This window comes from Protopterus annectens, chromosome 6.part1, assembly GCF_019279795.1.
Source record: "Protopterus annectens isolate FY-2018-M chromosome 6.part1, PAN1.0, whole genome shotgun sequence".
Classification (NCBI taxonomy): Eukaryota; Metazoa; Chordata; order Ceratodontiformes; family Protopteridae; genus Protopterus; species Protopterus annectens.
The window spans coordinates 396,336,358-396,357,248 of NC_056738.1; the positions used below are offsets into that span (position 1 = coordinate 396,336,358).

The 20,891-nt window shown below is 39.9% G+C and overlaps 1 protein-coding gene across 1 annotated transcript in view; it reads right to left on the reverse strand.

Annotated features, from left to right (window-relative positions):
* RPS6KA4 (ribosomal protein S6 kinase A4) overlaps window positions 1–20,891 on the reverse strand; it is a 785,184-nt gene that overhangs the window by 599,017 nt on the left and 165,276 nt on the right. The gene's annotated exons all lie outside the window — the stretch shown is intronic.

The following is a 20,891-nucleotide window of genomic DNA, read 5'->3' on the forward strand; positions in this document are numbered from 1 at the left end:
CCGAGAACCGAAATATTTAGAATAAAAAATATACAGACGACAGATAGTGCGCTGATTTAAAGTACAAAACCGACAGCAAAGTATGTCATGGTCAGGGCCTAGGCAAGGAATACAGTATGAATGAGAATCTTTATGAGGTATTTGCTTTCCACAAGTAATGCAATTAACTTTTACTGACATCGGTAAGGAGCAAGAAAAAGTTTCCCAATGGGGTACTTAGCTTTAGTTGAAGACTTTGGTTCTGAAACTCGAAAACGAAAATTTCAAGAGTCGGCCGACCGGCACTTGCGAACTGCTTCTGCTTTGGGCACTGCACGGCAAGAAAGATTAATGTAATGGCATCGGTTGCATGTTTTATACCCCTGATGACCTGACGTCATGGAAGAAGGGACAGCAACCGACGCAGGACCCAAGACTTTGTTAATCAGGCCGACTGAGGGCTACCTGCAAACAGATAACCCAAATGTAATGACTGCAACAGTGAAACACAAAGAACATCTATCCTCCAGAGGGGAGCTTGAAGAAATGGCTTCTTCATCTCTGCCATAATCCATATGCAGCGAAACTGGCCAGTAGGCAAGGTCCTTCCATTCTACCTTAGAGTCAGAGGAATCCTTAAGTGAAGATTTTCTTCTTACGAAGGGTAGGTGCCCTGGAGAACTGAAATGGTGAGTTTAGTGTCCCTTTACCAAATATGTCTCAGCACGTTTTGCATAATCAAAGCATAACTGTGGCCAAAGTCTCCGAGAATGAAATCCAGATTTTGGACTCTAGGTATATAACACCATCATATCTACAGAAGCTTTATCAGTGAACATCTCAAAAATGCTCTGTTCTTTTATTCCTTCAACTATGGAAGGAATGTTCAAGGATTCACTTATTCAGGAAATGACCAACATTTTTGTTGGGATAGACATTTATTACACAGGACTGGGAACCAGCACACGGCATGGGCATAGGCATTTCAAAGGCATGCACCGCAGCATGAGACTCACTGTATACACACAGAGGAATCAGGATAAGAGAAACTGTATAATTTGGAAACTAGACAAGAACTCAAAACAGAACCTCACCAGATCAAATGTCTTCAAGCTTCAGTGAGACTGACCATGATACAAAGGTCTCATATTTACTGTTCATAGTATTAGTCAGTCATTGTAAAGGTTGCCAGATAGAATTTTGTAACTAATTCTATGTCCCTGTAAATATTAATAAGATCCACAGACTTGTTTGACAAATGTAAGAAAATGGTTATGTTCTGAGCTTCAAAAATGTAACCACAGTGCACCCTGCTGGAAGAAAGCTGATAAGTAAAGGATTTTACAACTGTGTGATCTCAAGCTTGGAGACAGGATGCCTGTAGCTAGACATCCTTTCTATTATCTTAAGACATAGATAATTACTAGGTTTCATATGCAAAGTGTATTTTATTGCTGTGGCCTCCTGGCAGGTGTAGATCAAAAAGAAATGTTAACATTTTGAGTTATGTGAGCCTGGGAAACTTCAGCAGAGGTGACAAAAAGGATGTAATCTGAAATGACTCAGCAGTAATGCATACTATCATTTTAAGACTTTCTCGGAGACAGAGATAGCACTTGGCATCTTCTTCTAGACCTGTAAACATCAACTCACCAGCACTGTGCCTTGCTCTGTAAGCAAGATACTTAGAACAGTGATTTCTCTTAGAGATAGATGGATTAGTCTAGCTGTTTTCTACACATATGTGAGACTATCCTACAATGTTTTAAAGTATTTCCTGTGATTTCTGAATTCTCTATTGTCACGGCGTTGAACCAATGACTATTGTCTTGTGTTTTTATTATTAAATATATTTAAATATATTTAATCCTCTTAACTGTGGCTGTTTTGTGTAGAGATGATTTAAGCTCTTAAAGTACTTGCATGTATTTGGTAATACGGTATAAGCCACTCCTAAATAGCCTTCAAGTCTCAGTCACACTTAACCAATTAGATAATAACATTGAACAGTAGAATTGGACACTCTTGGTATGGGCCTTTATAGTAGCTAATAGTAGTGGTTGGTGGTAGTCAGTACTACCATATAGTCTAGTTATATATACTAATCAACAAGCTACAGGAAGTTGCATGACAAGTGGTGTGCATTTCTTCTAGAGAATTCACACTGACTACAGAACTCATGGAGATCAGACCCCATCCTCAAGGTTAGTCTTACTTACTCAATATCAGTATAAATATTTGTCTCTACTGTTACCCAAGCCAGCATCATTCTTCATTCTTGTCAGAGACTCATGAGAAACAAACTCCCCAAACATTGTGAAAATGAAGGTGACCTGCTCAGGCACATTCTGAAAAACCTTTTTATTAGTTTGAGAAAATGTTAGCAGTACAAAATATAGGTATTATTACCAAGAAAAAAATGTTTTTGCATTTGCTGTACGATCTTGAATATCGTGTTAAATGGGCCTATGTCCTGGTTCCAAATATTTTTCTGACCCTGGAGTGCCGACTAGGACTCTGACAAGCAGAGGCTGAGTACAGTGGTGAAAGGAATCTTGTAGCCCCTGAATCCACTTGTCAAGCACACATTCAAATGGAAAGGCAAATGATGTACAACTACCTCCAGTGTGAGAAACCGGTAAGACTTCAGCGATCTGGCTGCTGTACCCGGAATGAAGTGGAGTTGTATGTCCTTAAAAGGTGTACTTAGAAGTCTGAAATATACCATAGACAGCTGCAAGGGGTTTGCACTCTTCCACAAACAGCTGCAAGGGTTTTGCCCTCTTCTTCCATGTTCACCATTTTTTTCCTTAACTGCTGGTCCAAAAAGGGCAGATCCATCAAAAAACACATTAAGGAAGGATACCTTATACCAATCAGCAAAATCTGTGAGGGATAGACAAGCATGACTATTTCAGCACAAGCTACCCTAGCTGCACCATCTGCAGAACTGTGTGCCAACTACATGGTTACATCTGAGAAACAAAACATAGCTGCAAGATGCAACTGCAACTTGGCCTTGAAATGACAGTCATGTAACTCCTTCAATGACTGAGATACAGCAGCAGCCATTTCCCACAAGAAACAGTTTACTGCCTCCTGTGTGACTGTAAAGAATGAGCAAACACATTTCCTAAACATATGCTTTACTCTGGACAATTATGAGGAGGGTGAATGACCGCAGGAATCTGTGGAGCAGGAGTCTTTTTAAAGGTAGCCATGGCAGCAATTCAGGATTCTCAAACACAGCAAATCCATTCCTTGGGAGTCTGCAGGCTCATGCCTGGCTGCTTCAGAAAAAACAGCAAAATGTTTTCACATGTCATGCTGACCAAATACTGAATTACCCTGAGCAAGAGAGAGGAAATACCCAGGATGCTACCTCAAAAAGTACAAATGGCATACTGTAGGATTTTCCGGGGATAATACATAGGGCCGGTTGACCATTCTCTCTACCTCATTATATCTGTGACATCCAGTTAGTATCCCAGGGGACGGCCACCAATAATGTGACATCCGGTTAATATCCCACCACTGCCACCAATACTGTGATGTCCAGTTAATATCCCATCGGACTGCCACCAATATTTGACATCTCCCACTTAAAACCCAGGTCAGTAATTAAGGAGCCTCAATCCTTACCACTGACTCCAGTGTGGGGGTGTCACAGAAAACACCAGAGCCCAGAGTACACAAGAGTAAAATCCCACAATTTCCCTTAAGAGCGCAGAAGGAACACATTCTATTTTCCTGGGACTGTACTATATACCTCTGTCTACCCCAAATGTAATACCTTATCATACACTTCAGAGCAATGTGTTCCAGTTCAAGACCTCTGACTTATTCACACTCAAAATAAATTCAAATCTCATACACTCACACACTTATAGGAACCTGACACAGATTTCCAGCTGTGTCCCCTCCCCAATACAGATGGTAAATGCTGCCACCAAAGTCAGACAGATCTACACACCTTTTTCAAAGGGTGATCAATTATTAAAAATTAAATTTCAAAATAAATGATGGCTATGACCAGAAGCAGCCAGGCATTCAATGTGACCTGCTGAGTACCAAACAGGTAAAATCAAGAGTAGTAGCCAAACTCAAAATATCAACAATAAAAAATAAAAAAGGACCAAACTAAAGTAGTATAAACCAATAAAGTTTTCATAAATACCACAATGTTTCATAAATGCTTTCATCTCACACAGAGACTTCATCAGATAAACCCTTTCACAAATCAACATCTTTTATACTAAAATACTGAACCTGAACCCTTTACATCAGACAATTAAGACTTAATTACATCTCATTCAACTTTTAAAGGCATCCTCACACCATTTTAACTTAAAACATCAGCCCTTTCTTTCAAAATAGATCCTATAGAGTGCCTGTGAAGTACTTTGCATAGTAAGGTAACATTTGTGAATGGTAATTATGCAACTAACAAAATAGTTTATTTAGAAAAGTGAGGATTGCGCAGGATTTTATATAGGGAAGGCAGAAAGAGCATTAAGAACACGAATTTATGAACACCGATATGAAATTACTAAGAAAAAGAATGCTAAAGCACTTTATAGGCACTCACTTGCTTGCCCCAACTTTAGGAAATTTACATTTGCAATTTTGGAAAGGATTAGAATCAACCCCAGGAGTGGTGACTGGCAAAGAATGCTTTTTAAAGGTGAGTTAGTATGGCAGTTAAAACTGAATGCCACACTCCCACCTGGACTGAACAATCAAGTGTCTATATGTTTTAAGTTAAAATGGTGTGAGGATGTCTTTAAAAGTTGAATGAGATGTAATTAAGTCTTAATTGTCTGATGAAGTAAAGGGTTCAGCATTTTAGTATAAAAAATGTTAATTTGTGAAAGAGTTTATCTGATTAAGTCTGTGAGTACCAAACAGGTATAAACACTCTCTAATCTCTAAAGAATACACTGATTGTCCAGCCACAATGTAAAGTAAAGTAATGAAAACATTTAGTAATAAGTAAATTGATTGCTGAAAATGTATTTAACTTCTTGTAAGCACCAGAAATTCAATCACCGGAAATATTTAAACTGTAGGATAGAAGTCCATCATTTTAGAAAAAATATCTAACTAACTAAACGTTCCTAATTTTACTGCAGAATAGTGTCCCTAATTCTTATCTAAAACATGCTAGTAAGTAATCCAATAGTTGAGGCTAGGAGATAACCAAGGCGTATATACAGCTCATACATAAAATCTCAACATAAACATATTAAACTCCGTAGCACTTAAAAGGAAAGAATCTGTTTATTAGTAACAAATCGGTAAGCGCTTTCACTATGACTTCATCAGACCGTTGACTTTCAAAATCCATCTAATCACCTTTATATAGATCACATACTTGATGAAAATACATCTCATTATCATATTAAAGGAGTATTCGTCTAATCTATTTCTACCATCAATAAAGGACTTTACAAATGCTAAACAAATAGCATGAAGCCTTCAATGTTTCAGTTGAGAATGCACTTAACAAAAACAAACAACAAAGACAAAACAAAACTATTGCAGTCCATGATGTATAACTTAGACTTTGCAAAAATAACTAAAAATAAAATCCATTGGGAATTGCAAATTGCAAGACCAACGGAAAACGCGTTACCATAAGAAGTCTCGTCTTCTCCACCAGATGGTGTATCTTGTAACAGTGTATATAATTCTCTGAAATACTCTATACTAGTGGGGGGAGAATATAACAAATTAAAACTAATCAATTAACAACCGTGGTTGTCCATCCACGTCTGCATCATGCTGTGCATAACATCACTTTTTAAATATAGTGCCAAAGCGCATATACGTGATTAATAATCCACTGAATATTATGCACATGTATATATATATATATATATATATATATATATATATATATATATATATATATCAAAATCAAACTTGATGTACAATTACATACTGTAAACACATCTAACATTCATGTTTCATTAAACGAATAAACAAATAAATAGATGCCGATTCCGCTGTGGATAATACATTATGCTAATTAATAATAATATCATAATCTCTAAGTTGGTAATAACATCAATGTATACAGATAATAAATTATATCTAGTTTTTATAAACTGTTCATCATAATGATGGAAACTGTAAAAAATATATACCTAAAGGAACTGTGTTTAAATAATGCTATATATATATATATATATATATATATATATATATATATATATATATATATATATATATATATATATATCATGCATTCAGATCTCACCTTATATATAGGTCTGACTGTGGCATAGTCATTGTTATAATTCATAGTATATATAATATTCATAATGTAAAATACGACATTTAAATTATAAAGACATGTTAAAAAACATATTAAAAAATATATGAATAACGTTGACATCTATTAAATCATATTATCTAAACTATCAGCTGTTCAGTAAAAAACTATTTCATCCGTATTCTATATACAACGAATCACATGCAAGATTATATAAATTGTGTACAGTTGACATGAACTTCATATTACTTATAGCGTCTTGCCCTAAGCGCTGGTTTAATGGAGGCATTAACCTTGAAAGAGAAAACTTGTTGGGTATCTGGGTGCGTAAATGTATTCCCATTATTTATGTAACTGCAATAATTACACTTACCACATTGATTAGTTCCCATCCAAATGATATATTTATTGCTTTATGAAAGAGTAAGTATGCACATATTTTTATAAACAGTTTGGTTCTAGTCCTTTGCATATAGCGAGGGCAGCGATGAATATCGCGCCCATTACATGTGTTGAGATTATTCAAAAGTGAGAGCTTGGTAGAATAAATTCTACGATGGTTCATTATGAAAATGCCTTGATGCACGGATTGTGCAGTCTATGAAGACTGTATATTAGGTTATGTGCATCACCGTCTGTTAATGTTTTCATTCATTATATTCATAATATGAGGCAAGGCTCTCTGCTGTGTTATATCAACTAGATATTTGATGAAATGTGCAATTTCATTGGGATGAGTCTTTATTCACTTACTATATATATACTGCATTAATAGAAGTAAGTGAATATTTGTAATAACTAATTTGATGCCAATTAGAGGTGTTTAAAAATATTTATTTTTAAAAATATTTATTCACAAAATTATTTATTTTTCGATATTGCTCGTTTGATCAATTAGCATAATCTATTATCCATAGCGGAATCGGTATGTATTTATTTGTTTATTCGTTTAATGAAACGTGAATGTTAGATGTGTTTACAGTATGTAATTGTACATCAAGTTTGATTTTGATATATATATATATATATATATATATACATGTGCATAATATTCAGTGGATTATTAATCACGTATATGTGCTTTGGCACTATATATAAAAAGTGATGTTATGCACAGCATGATGCAGACGTGGATGTACAACCACGGTTGTTAAATGATTAGTTTTAATTTGTTATATTCTCCCCCCACTGGTATAGAGTATTTCAGAGAATTACATACGCTGTTACAAGATACACCATCTGGTGGAGAAGACAAGACTTCTTATGGTAACGCGTTTTCCATTGGTCTTGCAATTTGCAATTCCCAATGGATTTTATTATAGTTATTTTTGCAAAGTCTAAGTTATACATCATGGACTGCAACAGTTTTGTTTTGTCTTTGTTGTTTGTTTTTGTTAAGTGCATTCTCAATTGAAACATTGAAGGCTTCATGCTATTTGTTTAGCATTTGTAAAGTCCTTTATTGATGGTAGAAATAGATTAGACGAATACTCCTTTAATATGATAATGAGATGTATTTTCATCAAGAATGTGATCTATATAAAGGCCATTAGATGGATTTTGAAAGTCAACGGTCTGATGAAGCCATAGTGAAAGCGCTTACCGATTTGTTACTAATAAACAGATTCTTTCCTTTTAAGTGTTACGGAGTTTTAATGTCGAGATTTTATGTATGAGCTGTATATATGCCTTGGTTATCTCCTAGCCGCAACTATTGGATTACTTACTAGTGTGTTTTTGGTGGGCAAAGAGATTTTTACACCGTGGGAGACGCTAATATATTGCCTTGCTCATCTAAAACATAACAGCAAGGCAAAGGCAGGAGTGGTTCTGGCCCAGAAATTGTAGTTATTGGCAGTTTGGGCAGTTTTTACATCTCTCTCAACTTTCTAGTTTAAAAGCCCGCATTTGTGCTGGTTTCTTTCCTGTAACTAGTCCAGTTCAGATACAGATTCTTAGTTTTAGCACTTGAATTTGCTTATTCGTGCTCAGCACTTGTTCAGAACTCGTTCTAAGCACTAAATAGGCTACAAATTACTACAGCACTCAACCTTCCTCATTACCTTGAGGAAAACAGTTTTTGTACTTACTTTCCTCACTTGCTTAGAGAAAAATAGCTCTTGTACTCATATTTTCCTCAGTTGTCTAGAGGAAAATAGTTTTTTATTCAGGCATGTCCAAGGGTCAGCTCCCAGTGTTCTATAGCCTGTCTATCGGATGAATCTGGGCATCTTGGGGCAATGTAGCAATTGCCTCATGTACACAGACAACCCTCTCCTCCTACCACCCAACATTACAACCTGTGAGAGATGCACTTATCTAGCCAAAAGTACAGTTTTGTACCTACCATAAATGTAGATGTCCGATAGGTATGCATCTGCAGTCCTAACATATGGGTTGTCCTGCCTCAGGCAGCCCTTCGGTCGGCCGGATTCCAAAGTCTGGGTCTGGCCTCGGCTGATGTCGCACTTCACCCGACGTCATAGCTGCTGTTTATTGGGTATAAAGGCATCAGCCGACGCCATTTTCCTCAGTGTTTCTTGCCCCAGATGCCAGGTGCCCTCTAGGAAGGCTAAATTTGGATAAATGCAAATAATATACAAACAAATACACCATAATAGTTTCCCCCAGCTAGCTAAAAGAGGGGTAAATACCCTAGGAGTACCACAGAGGGGAAGGAGGGTGGGTAATCCTGACTGCAGATGCATACCTATCGGACATCTACATTTATGGTAGGTACAAAACTGTACTATGTCCTTTAAGGATGCATCTGCAGTCCTAACATATGGGTAGAATACCATAGCCAAACTGGGGGAGGAGGCACTAAGATAAAGATGGTGTAGTTAAGATCCCTTGCAAAACAGCAGTTGCAAAACCTGCTCAGGATCTAGAGTATAAGGGAAGATTATAATGCTTGGCAAATGTATGCACGGAGCTCCAAGTAGCAGCCTCTAAAATGTCTTTGGTAGCCACTCCTCGTAGGAAAGCTGTAGTGGTGGCTGTAGCTCTTGTGGAATGAGGTCTGATATTTTCAGGAGTTGTCTTTCCATGAAAAGAGTAACAAAATCGAATACAATTTCCTATCCATTTTGAGATTGTCTGTTTTGAAATTGCTTTCCCTTGCATTCCTGTTGCATATGCTACCAGAAGCTGGTCAGTTTTTCTGCTGGTCTTAGTTCTGTCCAGATAGTAGCGTAATTGTCTATGCACATCCAAGGTATGTAGCAGTCTTTCCCCCCTGTTCTGTGGGTTGGGGAAGAATGTAGGTAAATGAATCGCTTGGTTCAATGCCACTCTGGAGACTACTTTTGGCATAAAGGTTGGGTTAGTTCTCAGAGAGACTCTATCCTGATGAAAGATTAGGAAAGGTTGAACTGCCATTAATGCCTGTAACTCAGATACCCTTCTTGCTGAAGTGATTGCTAGCAGGAAAGCAGTTTTCCAAGACAAGAACTGTAGTTCTGCTGTTGCTGCTGGTTCAAAAGGGGGAAGTGTTAATTTCTCCAGCACAAAGTTGAGATCCCAAGTAGGTAAAGGTGGTTTCCTTGGAGGTTTTACATTTTTGATTCCTCTCAAGAACTGCTTGAGTAGAGGATAAGAAAAGACAGTTTAAGGCCCTAGCTGAAAGTGCAGCAGAAGTATAAACCTTTTTACCCCATCTCTCTAATGCTCTAGATTCCCTTTCAGAGGGAAGAGGGGTTTTTGGCAGAAGCAGCTGCCACACCTTTAGGGCTCTGTGAAATGGTTTTGGGGTCTGCAAGAGGAGCCTTATACAAATGGTAATGTGTGTCCGGGACCCTGTAATATCTGTCAGGCTTGGCAGGGGCCGGAGGAAGAGAATCAGGGGCAGTACAGGCATCATTAAATGCATCATCAACAACTGTTAGTACTGGAGGAATGGCTAAAGGCCTATGCTGTGGTAAGTGTAAAAAAGTCCTTAGCCTTTTCCTTGAATCTGAAAAATCCTGGCCCTGCCATTGGAAATGTTCCCTCATAGCATGTAAAGTTTCCCCAAAAGAAAATTCTTCAGGAGGAGAAGCAGAAGGAATGGAGTCTTCTGCATCAGAATCCTCATAAGGAGAATATGGGCCTTCCTGAGGGTCTGAAATGTCTGAGCCATCCGAGGAATAGTCCGTAGACAGGTTCGGGGTTCAGTCCTAGGCCTCTTATCTGAAAGGGGCTGAGAGGCCCTGTCTGGGTGAGGTTGGGATCCCCTGATCAAAGAAATGAGATCCTCAGCCAGGCTGAGTATTTGAGAACTAGAGGTAGGCCTATGTGAGGGAGTTTTAGCAGGTAAGGCCTTAGAAGATTTAGCTGCTTTAGCCCTGGCAAAAGCCTTGATGGACATAGAAGCAGGGGGTCTAGCAGCCCCACGTGCAGGGGTGGATATGTCTAAAGGAATAGTGTCTGACAAGTCCTGGGTGCCTGCTTCTGTAGCAGTAAATTCAGTAGCAGATTCAACCATGCTCTGTGAGGCCTCGGCTATAGGAGGCATGCTTTCGGCCGAAGGAAGAACCGAGGACTCTGTTTCAGCCGAAACAGAGACACTCGCGGTTGGCCTGACCATGGTTTCAGCCGAAACCGCGGGCAGCGAGTGTCGGTCCTTTTCCTTGCGCTTTTTAGCTATTTGTGTAGTCGGAGTTTCCGACGGCATTTTGTAAGCAAAAGCGGGACCAAAAAACTCCTCTGCAAACTCCGACAGACGCCCAAGTGTCCGTCGGTTGAAGGAAGCACAGGCTAGACAAGCTGATACATCGTGGTCTGGGCCTAAACAAGGAAGGCAGTAAGAGTGGAAATCCTTATGAGGTATTTGTTTCCCACAAGTTAAACAATTATTTACTTTTTCTGACATCGGCTGAGGCAAGAAAGAGTCCCCAACGGGGTACTTAGCTTTTTAGAAGTCTTCGGTAGTAGAAATCTCTGGATCTGACCGACCGGCACTTGCGAACAGCTTCTGCTTCGGGCACCACGTGGCAAGAAAGACTGGGGAAAATGGCGTCGGCTGATGCCTTTATACCCAATAAACAGCAGCTATGATGTCGGGTGAAGTGCGACATCAGCCGAGGCCAGACCCAGACTTTGGAATCCGGCCGACCGAAGGGCTGCCTGAGGCAGGACAACCCATATGTTAGGACTGCAGATGCATCCTTGAAGGACATCTGGAGATAAAGCTCTCTCCAACCAAGGCCGAACTTGACAGTCAAGAGGAGAAGATAAAAAACACTAGCACCACACCACACTCATCACATAGTCCCACTAAACCTACACCACCAAAATCCACACATAGAAACACAAAAACATGCGTGGAGGCTCTCAATAATAATCTGCTCAAGCAACAGACCTCCAAAGCAAAAACACAAGCAACCTCCCCCCATAACACAATGCAAATGACACACAGCCCACAGACTAAGTATGCCATTCAACCACAGCCCATAAGGCAAAACAACGTACCCAACACACTAGTCATAGTTGACTCTATAGTCAGGCAAACTCATGTCACCACTCACCAGCCTAAACAAGGAGAAGGTTACTGTAAGCTGCCTGTCGAGTGCCAGGATCTGTCACATAACCCACGCACCCAGGTCACTCCACAAGTACACATATGACTCTGTCTTTGTCCATGTTGGTGTGAATGACCTGAGATGTACCTCCCTGGACTACATGAAGAGAGCCATGGAAGAGCTCTCCAATCTTGTAGCCCAGGTAGGTATGACCCTAGCCCTGAGTAGCATCCTGCCATCGCCCAGAATGATACTGCAGTACAACGGCAAAATGATTGACTTCAACACTTGGCTAAGTTTCTGGGGTCATTCTAAGGGGATCCAGTAACTGTCTGCCTGTGACAACATTGTCGACAGACCACAATGCTTTGCCAGAGATGGCCTGCACCTGTCACCCCTGGAATTCAGGATACTGGATAAGGCTCTTGCCAGTGCCTATAGTGTCTATAGTGCCTTTTTTAGGCAAGGTTCACATGACAAATTCACCACTAACAGAACAGGCAAGCAAAAACTGAGGGTAATGCTACTCAATGCTAGAAGTCTAAATCTCAAAATGTACTCCCTTGAGGCACTCCTTAAAATGGAGAACATCAATATCTGAGCAGTGACTGAGACCTGATTCAAGGCTCCAGAGAGCACCTCTGGCATTACCAGACTATAACTCATACCACACGTTTCGGCCACCTAACCTGGACCGGAACATCAAAGGCGGAGGTGTGTCCATATTCATTAAGGATATCCACACTTCCAGGCTAGTTGCACAGCAAAATGCATCCGAGGTTATCCAAGTGCAACTAACTCTGGGCAAAACTGCAATCCAAAATTGTAGCTTGCTACAGATCCCCCACCATGCCCCAGGATTCCCACTCCTCTTTTCTTACTGGAAAATATTAGGGTTCAAACAAACACCCTAATAATAGGCGATTTCAACTACCCCACAATTAACAAACTACTCATGTACCAACTCTCCTTCACTCAACGCTTTCTGGAATTCATAAATTCCAATGCCCTGGATAAAATTATCCACACCCCCACATGGGGCAACAATATCCTAGACCTAGTCATTACCAACATAAGTGACCGGTGTTCCACACCCAAGTCAACTTCTCGCTGGTCAGATCCTATCATAAGCTAATCACCCTAGATATCCACATCCCGCCCCCATTAAGGAAACCATGGTAAAACATTTCTCCAAAACCAACTTCATGCTTCTTACGACAGAAGTGGCGAACTTCATGATACCTATGCAGATGGACAATACAGTTATGACTGCTGATCCTACACAGATGCACTCTATAAGCACTTACACGAGTGCATGGATCGTGCTATCCCAAATAGAACCAAGATGCTATCCTCCAAAAAAGGAAGCCAATCTTTTGGTCCCCTGCCATAAACAAAGTCACAACAGAAGGAAGAAACTGTTGCAAAAGAAAGTAAAATCCCATGAGTGGAAGAGTTCCCTGGTCAGCCTCAGTAAGAAGCTGAGATCCCTTACAGGATCCTCCAAAGCTAGCTATGAAAACAAAATCGCCACTGATTCTAGGGGCAACCACAAAGCATTCTATAGCTATGTCAAGAATCTCAATGGCAACACCCAGATCTGCACAGAGTTTAAGTACAACGGCACAAAAATTACAGAACCAACTGATATTGCAAACATCCTGGCAGATAGGTTCAGTGCTAACTTTACCCTCCTCTCACCCCCTAAAGGGCCCATATCTATACAGCAAGAATGCAGAGTCCCTGTAATCACAACTACGTAGGTAAAAGCTACACTCTCGAAAGCCAAAAACACAGCATCCATGGGACCGGACAACATCCCAGGCTGCATTTTATACGAACTTAACAATGAACTGGCACCCCACTGAAGCACCATGTTCAATCATAGTCTCACATCAGGCTTTGTGCCCACTGAATGGCACACAGCAACAGTTATCCCACTCCACGAAGGGGGAGCCACCACTGATCCCAGGAACTATCGCCCTATCAGCCTGACGAGCCTGGTCTGTAAGGCCATGGAACGTATCATCATGGAACTCTTAAACAAAGACATTGGTAACCTCCAAACTCTGGACCCCACCCAGTTCGGGTTTGTAAAAGGCAGATCATGTCTCCTGAACCTGATCGACTTCTTTGAGGCAGTCACCAAAGCCATAGATGAGGGTATGGTGGTTCACACAGCCTATCTTGACCTTGCCAAGGCTTTTGACACCATCCCCATTCTGGAATTATAGCTAAACTCGCTAAACTAAGTATAAATCCCTACGTCACAAGATGGGTTGCCATTTGGCTCACTGACAGAACCCACACTGTAAAAGTTGAAAACTGACTTCAAACCAGTGACAAGTGGAGTACCAGAGGGTTCAGTCCTGGGACCTTTCCTGTTTGGTATCTACTTCTCTGAAGTACAGGCTAACACAGAAGGACTTTGGCTAATGAAGTTCGCAGATGACTGCAAACTAGGAGCCACAGCAGAGTCCCCAAATGATGTGGACATCCTACAGAAGGGCCTCACTGAGACAGATGCCTGTTGTCAGAGCCATGGCCTGAAGCTCAATGCCAAAAAGTGCACTGTCATCCCCTTTGGTAAAAACTCTATACCCATGAACTACCACATAGGCTGCAGTCTACTTAATGCCAAATGTGTGATAACAGACCTTGGGACCCAGGTGGACAGTAGTCTCTCCTTTGATAATCACATCACCACAGTAGGTCAGGAAATTCTTCTACGTGGCATACCTCAATCACAAAAGGGTGATCATCCAGGAAAAAGAGGTCATTGTTCCCCTCTACTCGACACTCAGACCCATTATAGAGTACAACGCCCATTTTGGAATGTACCTCAAGACATCTGCAGCATCTGGAAAGGCCACACAAGTACCTCACAAAGAGGATTACTGGCCTCAAAAAGATGCCCTACACTGACCGCCTCAAAAAACTCCAGCTTTACTCCGTAGCATATCGCCTACTCTGAGGTGATCTCTGCCTAACATATAAAGCTATGTCAAACCCAGAGCTGTTGGACATGAGACACCAAAAGAAATCCCAATCCCTCCGAGCTACATGCTCTAGGGACCTAAACCTTGTCAATACAATAAACAGGACATGCTGGAGGGATATATTCCTGTATCAGAGACTTCCCATACTCTGAAACAAGCTCCCGATCTATGTCAAGTAAAGTTCCTCATTAGCACTCTTTAAAATCTTGATGAGTGGATGGGAAATAGGAAATACACCCCGGGGATCACTTCTGTGGCTCTGCTTGACAGGGGTACATAAAAATAACATTCTTGGGTGGCGTAAGCCAGGGAACCTTGTTGGCTAGGCGTACTTAGGCCCTTGGGCTGATAGCCTAGTACCTAACTATGAACACATGCCTAAAGACAAGAGGGCTGTGCTGCTGCTGTTGGCAAAACCTGTTGTGAAACTTGGGGAAGACTAGCACAGACAGCCCAGAACACACCCACTTCACTCATGTTAGCTTGAGTGTGCACAGGGGATAGGGGCTTCAGCTAAAAACCCAAACCACCTCACATGGCTGCCTAAATCATGGCCTCACCTGTCAACCACCGCCTCTGGTGATAGGAACAAGTGGCCAGAAAAGGTCGGATGTTCAGTAGGTGGGGAAGAGGCAAAAACCTCAAAATATATAGATAGCCATATACCATGAAGAATATGCCAGTTCAAAAAAATATACACAAAACTCAAATTCATATAGCAAATTTTGAAAAAGTATATACCACAGTATATGGTGTATACTGGACCATGCCCATGCAAGAATCCACAACTTTTATATGTGATCGAGAAGTCGTCCCTTAGCAGTAACCTACAGGAGTTCCAACTAATACATATGGGTGGCCACCTCATGGGAATATACTTATAACTACCATGGTCCAAAAAAGCTGCCATGGCCACAAGAGACCAGAACTGAAAATAATACCCACTTTATAATGCTTTGCAAATGTGTGCAGCATAAAAGAGAAACTGATATAGCTTTGAATGTAGATACAGCTTTGGCAGAATGCGCCTTGGAAAGTGGTTTCAGATAGTTCCCAAATTTGCTACAGCAGAAGGAAATAATTGAAAAGCCATCACGGATTTTCTGCCTTTGTAATATTTTCTTGCACATGACAACTATCTGATCATCTATCTTTATGTAAAGCCAGAGTTTTGTAAACATAATACCTGAACTGTCTCTGCATACATCTCTCCAGTGTAAGAAGGCCAAATGGAACAAAGTGATCCAATATATGTTAAAATGCAACTTCTCTAGCTTCCTCCCAGTTCAGCCTCTAATTCTAACCCCTTAGTCAATACCAATATGTCACCGCTAGGACACTTATCTATCCACTACACTTTTTTTCTTTACATCTCTACTCTTACTCTATACTTAAGCTACTTTCTACTCCCATTTTTCTTACTTAACCTGTTGTCCAATTTTCCATCTCTGTCTCTTCTCCTGCTACTATACTCCCTACTATGTCTAATCTTTGCTCTCTTTGTTGCTATACTCCCTACTGTAGCTAACTTGCTCAGAAGTCAACTGTATAAAGCAGAAAATGCAACCCCTACTAAAAAAGTGTTCACCATTATGTAATGTCTCAACCTATAACTGTAAAAGATGTGTTCAGTCTATGTAAATATGTTAATTTTTTTTTAAAAAATATCTGTATTCAAATACAAAAGAAATACAACAATCGAAGACATAGATCTACAATCGAAGACATAGATCTACAAAACATAAAGAAAAACATGAAATCTAAAAACTATATACACTATATACACGAAGTCACTACAGCAGCAAAGAAGAGAGAAAAACATCTTGAAATTAATTGAAAGAGGAGAGAGATAGTATAAGGGGCATAGCTTATAAGGAGATAAAAGTGAAAATGTAATCACTTTGTTAAAAATAGGTATATTCGAGATATATTTAGGTGCAGAGAGAAGTAAGGAGATGGGCTGAATCACTGAATCTATTACAAGATCTGCTTATGAAGGTCTGCCTTAACGGGTCAGTTTGGGGTCTACATTTAATTCTTAAGAATTACATCAAGCAAATATCCCCAATATTTATGACAGTAATGTTTTTGTTTTGTTGTTGTATAAACTAATTTATGAGAAGAGATATATTTAATAGCTAGGTTGCTAAAATCTTCCCATGTGATTGGAGATATGACAGTCCAATTATTTGTGATGCAAAATTTAATAAGGGCACACATTGTGATAAGAATATGTTTTAAAAATTTTGGAAGTTTATTTGTGCTGGTATGTAGTATAGCCGTTTCCCATGAAAGGGTTGTTTTTTTTTTCTTAGCCCATCTTCTCTAATCTGGCTCTTAAAGAGCACCATAGGTTGTGTACCCTACTACTACATCCCCAGATAAGATGAAGAATGTCCGCTGTATGGTTTGGACAGTGTGGGCATTTTGGCAAAAATATGGGATTAAACTTATTTAGTTTTGATGGCGTATAGTAGGCATTGTTGTTAATCATAATTTAAGTGTATAACAACCACTTAAAAGGGAATAAACTATCATATTTTCAATGTCCACTCTTTCGCTTTCTTCAGTAATTAACTGGCTTTTTCCTTGCCAATAGGTTGAGAATAGAGAACCCTGATATTTTACGTTCATTACAAGTGTATAGGTCTTAGAGATTGTTTATCCTTTAGTCGTTAGATTTTTAAGTATTAATTTAACTAAGACAATGTCATGAAAGTCAACATTAGTTTGTGGGAATTTAATATTAATAAGATAGTGGATTAGGCTAAGAGTGATAGCATATTTCTTAGGAAGACTGAGTTTCAACCTTAGTTGCAATATATGATTTTTTCCATCTGTTGATTTCCCATATTGTAAGATCTTTTAATAGAGGGTAGTTTGTTAAGTTTAGAGGTTGATTACTTAATAGGTTAGGATTTAGATGAAGTGGTTGCACAAAGGCAAGGGCATTAAATAGTTGTATTGATTTGAATAACTTTTGAGTAGTTAGGATCATATGTTTGATCAGTGGGATGTAGGTTCTTAATGAATAAATCTTTTTGGTTTAAATTTAAGAAAGGGAGAGATCTGGGATTATAGTCAAGGGATTTAAGTTGTTCATACCAGATTTTGGTCCACTGGCATTATCCAGGTGTTTATATTTGGATCATGGTTTATTATCTGTATTAGCCTGTAAGAAATAATTATAGTATAATAAAGTTTAAAGTCTGGTAATCCCAATTCACCTTTACCTTTTGTAAGTACGAGTTTATCATATTTAATTCTGGTAGATTTGGGATACCATAAGAATCTTGATATAGCTTTTTCTAAATCTACAAAAAAATTTTGTGGAATGTTTGAGAAGGTAGCATTTAAATGAAAGAGAATTCTTGGTAAAAGATGCATCTTGATGACACTAGGTTTTGAACGTAGGGACACAATATTCTTCCATCTAGTAATATAATTTTCTATATTGGTGCAAGTATGTAGTAAATTATTCTTAATGGATTTCCTTAAAATCGAGGGTATATAGTATTCCTTGATATTTTATCTGATAGTTAATCTTGATCTCACTCTCGGGAAAGTAGAATTCCTTATGACCAAGGAGATTCAAGGGAAATAGATGCGATTTATTCAGATTAAATTTATAATTGGAAATCTCACAGAACCAATCTATTGATTTGAGTATTTTTGGGAGATCAGTGTTGGGAAGTTGAAAATATATATTTAAGTCATCGGCAAAGGCCGAATACATAAGTTCTATATTAGAGATTCTGGGTATGTGATAGAAGTTTTTCTGTGAAATAAACAGGAGCTAGGGTTCTACATAGAAATTAAAGAGATAGGGGGAAAGAGGGCAACCTTGCCTTGTGCCATTAGATATGGGGATAGGGTTGGTTTTGAGATTATCTGAATAGAAGTAGAGGCTTTCTGATAAAGAACCTTAATTATCTTTATAAATTCCTGCAGAATTCCGAACAAAGGCAAAACTTTAAATAGAAAGTTCAAGTTAACTATCAAATGCCTTGGTTGCATCAGCAATGAGAAAGTGCAGTTTTGTACCTACCATAAATGTAGATGCTAGAGTGTAAACACTGCTGCAGTCATTATACTTGGGTTATCCTGCCATCAGGTGGTTCCCCAGTCGGCCTGAGTTCCAAAGTCTTGGTCCGGCATCAGTTGCTGTCGCTTCTTCCCTGACGTCAGTGCGCCAGGGGGATATAAGATGCAGCCAACGCCATTTTCTTCAGTTTTTCTTGCCCCAGATGTCAGGTGCCCCCAAATAGGTAGGCCTTTCAAATTGCTAGTAAAATATAAAAAAGAAAAGCAAACAACCATTTTTAATTACCAGCAAATACTTCCCTTAGGTAATAAGGTTAGATGACCTAGGTATGTATCAGAAAGTAAGAGGGGATGGAGGGAGGGTAACCTGGACTGCAGCAGTGTTTACACTCGAACATCTACATTTATGGTAGGTACAAAACTGTATTATGTTCATCGTGTTACACTGCTGCAGTCATTACACTTGGGTGGAATCCCAAAGCTGAGGTAGGGAGGATGGATCTATAAAGCATTAGGGGTGGCTATAAGGCCCTGCAGCACAGCAGTAGCAAAGCCAGCTCTGGATTTGGAATATAAAGGCAAATGGTAATGTTTGGTGAAGGTATGTACAGAACTCCATGCTGCTGCTTCTAAAATATCCTTGGTAGGCACTCCTCTGAGGTAGGCAGTTGAAGTGGTTGTTGCCCTGGTGGAGTGAGATCTAATGCTGCTAGGTACAGGTTTTCCATGGTGGGTATAGCAGAAACGTATGCAAGTGAGCTATCCATTTTGAAATAGTCTGCTTTGAAATGGCTTTCCCCTGTGCTCCTGCAGCATATGCTACCTATAATTGCTCAGATTTTCTGAAAGCTTTGGTTTTGTCCAAGAAGAAGCGTAACTGCCTGTGAATGTCCAAGGAATGTAGTAGTCTCTCCCCTTTGTTCTGTGGTTTTGGATAAAAAGTTGGCAAGTGAATAGTTTGGTTGAGAGCCACACTTGATACCACCTTTGGCATAAACTTAGGGTTAGTTCTTAAGGACACCCTGTCCTGGTGAAAGATGAGGAAAGGTTCCACTGCCATTAGTGCCTGTAATTCTGAAACTCTTCTTGCTGATGTTATTGCCAGTAGCAGAGCAGTCTTCCAAGAGATGCATTTTAATTCTGCTGTGTTAGCTGGCTCAAAAGGAGGTAAAGTTAATTTTTCCAAAACAAAGTTGAGGTCCCAAGTTGGTGTAGGTGCTCTATGGGGCGGTCTCATGTTTTTAGCCCCTCTGAGGTATTGTTTGAGCAAATGATTAGAAAAAAATGGTGGATCCGTGTTGTAATGAGCAGAAATGGCTGAGGCATGGATCTTGATGGATGAGAAGGAGAGGCCCTTGTCCAGCATTTGAGGAATGTTTGGGACAAGAGGGTCAAGGCTGTGTGCTTGGTTCCAGGCACAGAATCTCTTCCATTTTTCCGAGTAGGCTTTCCTGGTACTAGGCCTTCTGGCCTCCAGAATGACATCCATAACAGCTTTGGAGAGAGGCAATGCTTGCTTGGCTAAGGAATTTTCCATGCAGCTACATTTTAAGGTCTTTAGCCGGCTGTGAAGTATCTGATTGTTGTGTTGTGTCAACAGCTGTGGGATATGAGGCAAAATCCAGGGTGGTTCTTGTGCTAAGTTCTTTAAGATTGGGTACCAGTGCTGGCGTGGCCAGTCTGGTGCAATCAGGATCATCTTTGGCTCTTCCTGCCTGGCTTTTATGAATACCTTTGGAAGGAGAGGTAAAGGAGGGAAAGCGTATACTTGTAGTTTTTTCCTGCTGAATGAGAGGGCATCCACTTTCCATGCTTGCGGATGGTAGCTCCTTGTGCAGAATTTCTGTAATTGGCAGTTCATTGGGGATGCAAACAAATCTAAGTCTGGTCTCCCCCATTTTTGTGTTATTATTCTGAATATGTGTGGACTCCATTCCCATTCGTGGGGATCCATGATGTTTCTGCTTAGGTCGTTTGCCAGTGTTTTTCTCTCCTGGCAGGAATTGTGCCTGCAGATGAACTTGGTAGATTAAAGCGGTGTTCCACAAGGTCATGGCTTGCCTGCAGACGGGGTAGGAGTGTGTGCCCCCT